Source organism: Acipenser ruthenus, chromosome 3 (genome assembly GCF_902713425.1).
Source record: "Acipenser ruthenus chromosome 3, fAciRut3.2 maternal haplotype, whole genome shotgun sequence".
Taxonomy (NCBI): Eukaryota; Metazoa; Chordata; class Actinopteri; order Acipenseriformes; family Acipenseridae; genus Acipenser; species Acipenser ruthenus.
In genome coordinates, this window is record NC_081191.1 from 95,892,780 (window position 1) to 95,902,598 (window position 9,819).

Genomic DNA, 9,819 nt, shown 5'->3' on the forward strand with positions numbered 1-9,819 from the left:
GATCGAATCCCTTCCTTGCAGAGATTCTAGCAATAGGTTTCCTTTTGAATAGCATTCAAAGCACAGACTCTGAGAGGGAGATGATGGAAGAGGTAGAAGACTAATCTTGCTCTATTAAAAATGAGGCCGGCCAGCTGGTTTAGAATCATGTTTTAAGCACGGAAATACACTTTCATCTTACTGTCAAGAGAGATGTTGTTACTATTGTATCACCGCATAGAGAGTCAATATATAGCACATTTAGAAGAATTGCACTTGTAGTTTAGTTTTCAAAGATTGCTTTTTTGCTTTAGAATTCTAAAGATTGCTTTAGAATTGTTCAACTCTATAACAATACAAAGTCCCCCAGAAGCATAGTAAACTTTTATGAAATAAAACTACTAACCCAACCAAAATGGTTATTATTCAGTACATCCCAGCTAATCTTGCTTTCTTCACTGATATGGACTTGGAGTGAACAAGCCCCTAGTAGGGGCTGGGCGGGAGTATTTATATACTGTATGTGGCCAAGTGTTATTGAAGAATATATACTGTATGTGTTATCTTACTAATTATCAATAGAAATTACCCATTCAGCTGTTACTCCATTCAAGTGCAAACAACCACTAACCAGACTCTTTTACAAGGTTATATTTTCCTTTCATATTTACATATTTCTTTCCCCATACATTTCTGCACATGCTTTATCTCGCCCATCATTTTAAACCCATGCTACCTTAGCAACTCTACTTATGCCAAAGGCATCTGGAGCAAACTGGTTTAACATTACCAATACATTGCACTTGTACGTGATTCTCAATACATTGCACTCGTATGTGATTCTCAATACATTGCACTTGTATGTGATTCTCAATATATTGCACTTGTATGTGATTCTCAATACATTGCACTCATATGTGATTCTCAATACATTTTTGCTCTGCAGACCTGCCCTTATCAAATTCTATTGCATTTTTGTTGCAGTATACAGTAGTGCATGTTTTCTGGGGGGGGGGGGGGGGGGGGGGGGAAGGAGGAGGACAGCACATTTAGGTACTGTTTTTAAATATTGACAATTGAAAGATATGCTGTTTGCAGGGACCTAACCCAAGACAAGGACTCTTGTTTTAGGTAAACCCCAAAGCTTTGCTGATACTCCCATTGCCAGATGTAGTCTTGAATGTGATATAATGTAAAAGGAGTTTGATCTGATTGACATCTGGTGGAGCTTTATTTCTGCTCCACACTCCTCTTGCTCAATTATATATTATTCTCTGTTCTCTGAGGGAATAATATGTACGTTGGCCAGGTCTGACAGGCTGTACCCCGAGAGAAGACAAAAAACAATTCATGCTTTTGGGGATTTGTAGAATGGGAAACAACAGAAAAACGCCTGGCTCCATAAACCAAGCTTGCACCATGTTCATTCTGGTGTTAAGTCACATGACTTGTTTTAAAGTATTTATTTTCCAGTTTAACACCAGATGGCAAAATGACCTTACATTGTGTTTACAAATGATCTCACCCAGCATATACAAAGAAAATAATATGGGACCAGCTTCATTTTCCAGACTGCTGTTTTTGTTTTTGTTTTTTTTGTTTTTTTTTGCCAAGTCACAAATGAACACTGAAAAAGTCAGCAAAATTATATTATTATTGAAATTATATTATCAAAACACCCTTGGTAGTAGGTCAAGGTATCTGGTTAATTTTCCATTTTCACTGAAGCTCTTCATCTTGAGAGTGAACATTCATAAACTAGACTGCAAGCTTTCAAATAATGTGTAACACGTCAGTAAAATCCAGATGTTTAGTTTTGACTGCAGGACAACTTTTCATAGTTTTACCCTTTTCAAATTTACAGTAAAATATATGACAGCTGCAAATTAAAAATAAAATAATAATAAAATGTAGAATAAGTTTCCAAATCAGCACACTAAATAATCACCACAGACATAAAACCATGGAGAGTATTTCCGAGTCGAGCCTGTCTTCCATCAATCTCTGGCATGTGTTTACAGGGTTTGGATTTTAAAATAACAGCTGGCCGTTCATTTTATTATATGTTAATTTAGAAAAAAAATACACTTTAGTTTAGTTTAGGAATAAGTCCCAGACATCTCCTGAGAGAAATACAGTATGTGCATTTGTTAAACAATTCCCTAAAGTACTGCACAGTGTTCACTGAACCATGCTGGTGAAGGCACTCAGACTGCAAATGCCTTCAGCACATTGTCTTGGCTCATTCCCAATGACATTAAGAACCCTAGTATTACCAGTTTATTTGTTCAAGCTGCGCATTGCACTCAAAGTGACCTTGTTACATTAGACCTCTTTATAGGTTTTGAAAACATTGCAACAATGTCCTGAGAAGCAATATAACCTGGTATACTCATTTATGTTTAAAATAGTAACAAACACCTTACCTATCACATTAATGTTCACGGGATGTCTGTGCCAAATTTGTATCTACAATTATCTAAGGTGGAATGAGAATACGGCACTGTGGCAGGGCTGAGGCCTGAACCTGTAAATTAAGAACATAAGAAAGTTTACAAACGAGAGGAGGCCATTTAGCCCATCTTGCTCGTTTGGTTGTTAGTAGCTTATTGATCCCAGAATCTCATCAAGCAGCTTCTTGAAGGATCCCAGGGTGTCAGCTTCAACAACATTACTGGGGAGTTGGTTCCAGACCCTCACAGTTCTCTGTGTAAAAAAGTGCCTCCTATTTTCTGTTCTGAATGCCCCTTTATCTAATCTCTATTTATGACCCCTGGTCCTTGTTTCTTTTTTTCAAGTCAAAGAAGTCCCCTGGGTTGACATTGTCTATACCTTTTAGGATTTTGAATGTTTGAATCAGTTCTCCGCGTAGTCTTCTTTGTTCAAGACTGAATAGATTCAATTATTTTAGCCTGTCTGCATACGACATGCCTTTTAAACCCGGGATAATTCTGGTTGCTCTTCTTTGCACTCTTTCTAGAGCAGCAATATCCTTTTTGTAACGAGGTGACCAGAACTAAACACAATATTCTAGGTGAGGTCTTACTAATGCATTGTAGAGTTTTAACATTACTTCCCTTGATTTGAATTCAACACTTCTCACAATATACCCGAGCATCTTGTTGGCCTTTTTTATAGCTTCCCCACATTGTCTAGATAAAGACATTTCTGAGTCAACATAAACTCCTAGGTCTTTTTCATAGTTTCCTTCTTCAATTTCACTATCTCCCATATGATATTTATAATGCACATTTTTATTGCCCGCATGCAATACTTTACACTTTTCTCTATTAAATTTCATTTGCCATGTGTCTGCCCAATTCTGAATGCTGTCTAGATCATTTTGAATGACCTTTGCTGCTTCAACAGTGTTTGCCACTCCTCCTATTTTTGTGTCATCTGCAAATTTAACGAGTTTGCTTACTATAACAGAATCTAAATCATTAATGTAGATTAGGAATAGCAGAGGACCTAATACTGATCCTTGTGGTACACCACTGGTTACCTCACTCCATTTTGAGGTTTCTCCTCTAATCAGTACTTTCTGTTTTCTACCTGTTAACCACTCCCTAATCCATGTGCATGCATTTCCTTGAATCCCTACTGCGTTCAGTTCGAGAATTAATCTTTTATGCGGGACTTTGTCAAAAGCTTTCTGGAAATCTAAATAGACCATGTCGTATGCTTTGCAATTATCCATTGTCGATGTTGCATCCTCAAAAAAATCAAGCAGGTTAGTTAGACACGATCTCCCTTTCCTAAATCCATGCTGGCTGTCTCCCAGGATATTGTTACCATACAGGTAATTTTCCATTTTGGATCTTATTATAGTTTCCATAAGTTTACATATAATAGAAGTCAGGCTTATTGGTCTGTTGTTACCTGGTTCGGTTTTGTCTCCCTTTTTGTGGATCGGTATTACGTTTGCTATTTTCCAGTCTGTCGGTACAACCCCTGTGTCAAGAGACTGTTGCATGATCTTGGTTAGCGGTTTGTAAATAACTTCTTTCATTTCTTTGAGTACTATTGGGAGGATCTCATCTGGCCCAGGGGATTTGTTTATTTTAAGAGCTCCTAGTCCCTTTAACACTTCTGCCTCTGTTATGCTAAAGTTATTTAAAATTGGATAGGAACAGGTCGACATGTGGGGCATGTTGTCCGTGTCCTCCTTTGTAAAAACCTGTGAAAAGTAATCATTTAATATATTTGCTATTTTTTTTTTCTTCATCTATGATTTTGCCATTTGTGTCTCTTAGACATTTAACCTTCTCTTTGAATGTTCTCTTGCTGTTATAATATTGGAAAAATATTTTGGAATTGGTTTTAGCCCCCTTAGCAATATTGATTTCTATCTCTCTCTTGGCCTTTCTAACTTCCTTTTTGACTTGTGCTTGCAGTTCCAAGTACTCTTTCTGTGTGCTTTGTTTTTGGTCCCTTTTAAACGCTCTTTTTTTGCTGAATATTTCTTTTTAATGGATCTATTAAACCATTTTGGCCATTTTGTTTTAGATTTAGATTTGTCTACTTTTGGGATGTCATTGTTTTGTGCCTCTAGTCTTTATACAGGGGAAGTTGAAATCCCCCATTAGTATGGCTTCTCCTTTTCTACACGCATTTCGAATGTCATTGTACAACAGATTATTTTGCTCAGCGTCTGAATTTGGCGGTCTATAGTATGCTCCTATTATTATGCCCTTTGAATTTTTGTCCATTATTCTGACCCATATTGATTCGGCATTGTTTTCTTTGTCCTGATTTAACACCTGGGCTTCAAGACTATTTCTTATGTATAGCGCTACCCCTCCGCCTCTTCTGTCCTGCCTGTCTTTCCTATATAGTGCGTACACACTAATATTATATTCGTCTCCATCACTCTCAGACAACCAAGTTTCTGTAACACCTATCACATCGTAGTTACTTGTTAGTGCAGTAGCTTCAAGTTCTAACATTTTGTTTCTGAGACTTCTAGCATTAAGATAAATACATTTAATAGTGGTCTTACCTGAGTTGTTGCCCTTGTTTTGAAATTCATGTTGATGTGGTGGTGGTTTATATATATATATATATATATATATATATATATATATATATATATATATATATATATATATATATATAAATAGAGTTTTTATGGTTTAAAAATAAAAATAAATAATTTTGTAGTTACAAAGTGTATGCTGAATATGGCAGGGCTGGGAGGTTAGGCTTTCCTCCCTGCCCAATTAACCCTGGTAACCTGCCTTTAAAGGGTCTGGAAAGCCAGGCTTTTGTTCTGTGCTATTCCATGCTTTGTTTACAAACCAAAAGACTGTGTGTACATCCAGTGCGGGTGAACCAACACCGTAGGAACATGTTTAAGTACATTTTTAAGTGGGGATTCATTTAGGAGATTTTAATCCATACTCAGTTTATTTAGTTTATGCAGGTAGAAGGTTCCTGAAGCTGCACCTCCCTTTTAGTGGGAGCAGGACTCGGCCCGAGCTTGGCCACCTTTTCTGTTTTGTTATCTGTTTTCTCACTGCGTTTTGTTTTTGCCTTTTTGTATTTTGCTATTATGTATACGCTTGTATATGTTCTTCCGCACTAGGGCTACCATTGTTGGTACCCTAGTGGAGGCCACATACTCCTGCACCTGACTGCCTATGATACTCAATAAAACCTGGGCGCCTGAGCGGCGTTTCAATCACAAAACCTCTGTGTCTCTCGTTCTCTCATTGAAAACCCACACTGTAACAGAACACCCTTATTACCGGTACACACTGGTGTTTTTTAGTCAGTGTTTATTTTTGTGCTGAATATAGTACTGACTAAAAACAGGAACTAAAAATATTTCCTTGGTTCGATTCGAAATGTGAAAATTAACAGCATCTCTCTGATTATGTGTAAAGTAGAGCTAGGGTTACGCAGAGCTGCCATATAACGCAGTTAGAGATTAAAAGAGCATGATAATGGCATGGAACACTCTATCCCTTCTCCTGGGACTGTGTCCGAGTCAGATAAAAACACATCTCCAGCTGTGGTTGCAAGAAAGTACACACTAGAGGCCTGAATTCCAACTGCACCAGCACAGCGAATGTAAGGTGTTTCACTCAACTCCACAATTGCATTGTAATGGCTTTCTATCCAATGTTATGAATGACTCAAGCCTTTGGGCATGTTACTCAAATTAGCATTAACAAACATTAAGCATTAATTCATTCTTTTGAGGGTGTTTTCATTCTCTTATTAGATTTTTTTTAACTTCACTCATAATTTTAGAACCATATCTTCTTACATGCCATATCTGTAGTGACATTCTGAACCCCCTGTGGCGAGGTACACCCCACCCCTGAGTGTATTTTGTTTATTTCATGTTTGTGTTGTTATTATTTAAAATGAATGTTTGGTGTGCCTGGGTGTTTAAGGTCGGCAGGGAAGGGTTAATTGTCTGCCCTGCCAAATCAGTTCAGGTGCAGAATGCGCCTGAGCTCGATTGAATTATTGACAAGTAATCAAGCTCAGGCACAGCTGTGTAAAAGACAGGATCAGCCTCTCATCAGGGTTGGGTGTTCAGAGGTGGAACAAGAGAATGAGACAGTAAGATCTGTAAAAATATAAACAATTGCTACCCGTGCTGGTTTTACACCGGCTCGATACTTGTTTGTTTTGTGTTCCATGTTTTGTGTAACTGTTTATTTTGTCCACCATGTCTTTTGTTTTGTTCCAGTGTTTTTGTTTGTTATTTCATTTATTAAATACGCGCACCAGCGCTTCACTTGCTGTACTGTGTCTGTCTGTTTCCTGGTCTGACATCACCACCAAGCCTACCTGTGACACCGCCAAGCAAGAACTTTCTATGAAGGAGAGTATACAGAACATAATATCATTCTGTTCAGGTTAAATTACAAAATGTAATTTAATTTCAACAGACAAGTAGAGAACCCACTGGCTAATTGGGCACAATACTTTGCTGGGAATTCCTCTTTTTTTTTTATAAACTCTTTCCATGAAACCTTCCCTGGAGCTAAGCACATTGTTTGGACAGCTGGAGACATATGCCAGGCACATGGGTGAAGGTTGCCCACTGTTTAGCAATTACAGAAGCAAAACAAAAAGATGTGTCAGGCGGGGCATTACCACTCAATAGCTGTGCAAACCTCCTGTCATCTGAGGTTCTGATGTGCTTCAAGTTGGGTTACCTGCTGGGAATGACAGGAAAACACACCACTGTTGTATCAAGCAGCCTTCAGCCAGCTGATAAATAGAGAGTCAAGTTTGGAGTTAAGGAGATACTGTACAGTAATAATAACATAATACTGTTACTATATTTATTGCTGCAACACAATTTCCTGCTGCAATAAGAAAAACATTGTAAATCAATTCTTCATTTTTATGTAGTCATTCAAATGCGTGTCTTTCTCATAAACACCCTACTGTTTAAAAAGCAAGTTAATATCTTCACTTTAAGTGTCTCTAATTACTGTGTATTTACACAGGAGTTACTTAGTAAATCCATGTGTACTTACACATAATTACAATGTTATTATGCATCGTTACAATGTAATTAACGTGTAAATCCTTTGCATGATATAACCCTAACTCTCTACTGATACAATTGTGTACTTACATATATCGTGCAAAAAGATTTATACGTTAAGCACACTGTAGCTAAGCATAAAAACATTGTAATTATGTGTGTATTTACTATGCATCCATAATGTAAATCCACAGTAATTAGAGACACAATGTAGCTTTTATTAAGTAGCTTTTTAAACAGCAGGGTGCACCGCACCTTAACAGGGGTTGCAATATCCAATGTAACAGAAAAATCAACACTGTATATGCAGCTGTCTCTTATTGTAAAATCATATTTTGATCAGCCAGGAGATGACAATAAGAGACCCTAAGCACAACATATTTAATTGTTTTAGTTCTCAAAGCAGTCAAGGCTAAGAAAGAATATCTCTTAGTGATATAATTGTCACGAAAACAACATTTATTTTCTAGTTAAATAGTCCGATAGTTAAGATATTCATGCCTGCTAGGCTCAAACCCTATCTGACACAAGCTGCTAGGTAACAAGGCTGTTCTCTGTTCCTGATTAAAGTTTGCATGTTTAGCAAGGATGAAGATGAAATGCACTGAGGATAACAGCCATTTAAATTGGTTAGGTTTCAAAGACATTCCTTGTTTAAACATTGTTATTTTTTCCCCATTAAAGTCTGTCATTAATCATAATATAATTTACCAAAATCAATTGATTTAACTGAAGAAATGATGTAGCGCATTACCTAAAATGAGTCATTGCTGGCCAATAAGACAATTGGAGGTAACCTACAAAAGCTTCCCATTGAAGAAAAACAATTTCCATATTATTATCTTGTCTATGTGTCTTTCCTATACCTATTGTGCCATGAAGAAAAATAAACAGGTCATGTTTTTACGAGTTTCAGTTTAAAATATTTGGTATGTATATAGATATGCTGTCTAAAGAAAATAATCATGAATGAGCTTACAGTAATGCACAATTGAGCAATTTAAACTAGTACTGAACAATATAGTGATCCACTTATGTAGAACAACCAACATTCTGGTAAATTTGCATATAAAACAATTCACAATGGTTGAAGGATATTGTACTCCAAATATGTAGCAGTTTGATGAAAAATAACATTCTGTTTTAAATGCAAATTAAATCATTTAGGATCTTTTTCTTTCAACAGAAAATCACACTTTGGTTATGACACAAAACACCTCAAATACAGGCAGTAAATAGTTATATTATTATTATTTGTTAATTTAGCAGGATGTGTGAACTATGCATCAGCTGCAGAGTCACAACAACATCTCACCCGAAAGATGGAGCACAAGGAGGTTAAGTGACTTGCTCAGGGTCACACAATGAGTCACTGAATGAGCTGGGATTTGAACCAGGGACCCCCTGGTTACATGCCCTTTTCTTTAACCACACAGACTCCTTACTTATGGTATAGCATGGTAGACTCTTGTGGCACTTGGAGTTACACAGGACTCCTGAAGTCTTAACATGCAACAACTTCCAAAGTAAATGCAAAAATACACTGTGGTATTTCCATTACACGTGAAACACCTTCCATAGTAAATACACTGTAGCATTTCCATTACACGTGAAACACCTTCCATAGTAAATACACTGTGGCATTTCCATTACACGCGAAACACCTTCCATAGTAAATACACTGTGGCATTTCCATTACACGTGAAACACCTTCCATAGTAAATACACTGTGGCATTTCCATTACACGTGAAACACCTTCCATAGTAAATACACTGTGGCATTTCCATTACACGTGAAACACCTTCCATAGTAAACACACTGTGGCATTTCCATTACACGCGAAACACCTTCCATAGTAAACACACTGTGGCATTTCCATTACACGCGAAACACCTTCCATAGTAAATACACTGTGGCATTTCCATTACACATGAAACACCTTCCATAGTAAATACACTGTGGCATTTCCATTACACGTGAAACACCTTCCATAGTAAACACACTGTGGCATTTCCATTACACGTGAAACACCTTCCATAGTAAATACACTGTGGCATTTCCATTACACGTGAAACACCTTCCATAGTAAACACACTGTGGCATTTCCATTACACGCGAAACACCTTCCATAGTAAATACACTGTGGCATTTCCATTACACGTGAAACAACTTCCATAGTAAATACACTGTGTCATTTCCATTACACGTGAAACACCTTCCATAGTAAATACACTGTGGCATTTCCATTACACGTGAAACACCTTCCATAGTAAACACACTGTGGCATTTCCATTACACGTGAAACACCTTCCATAGTAAATAC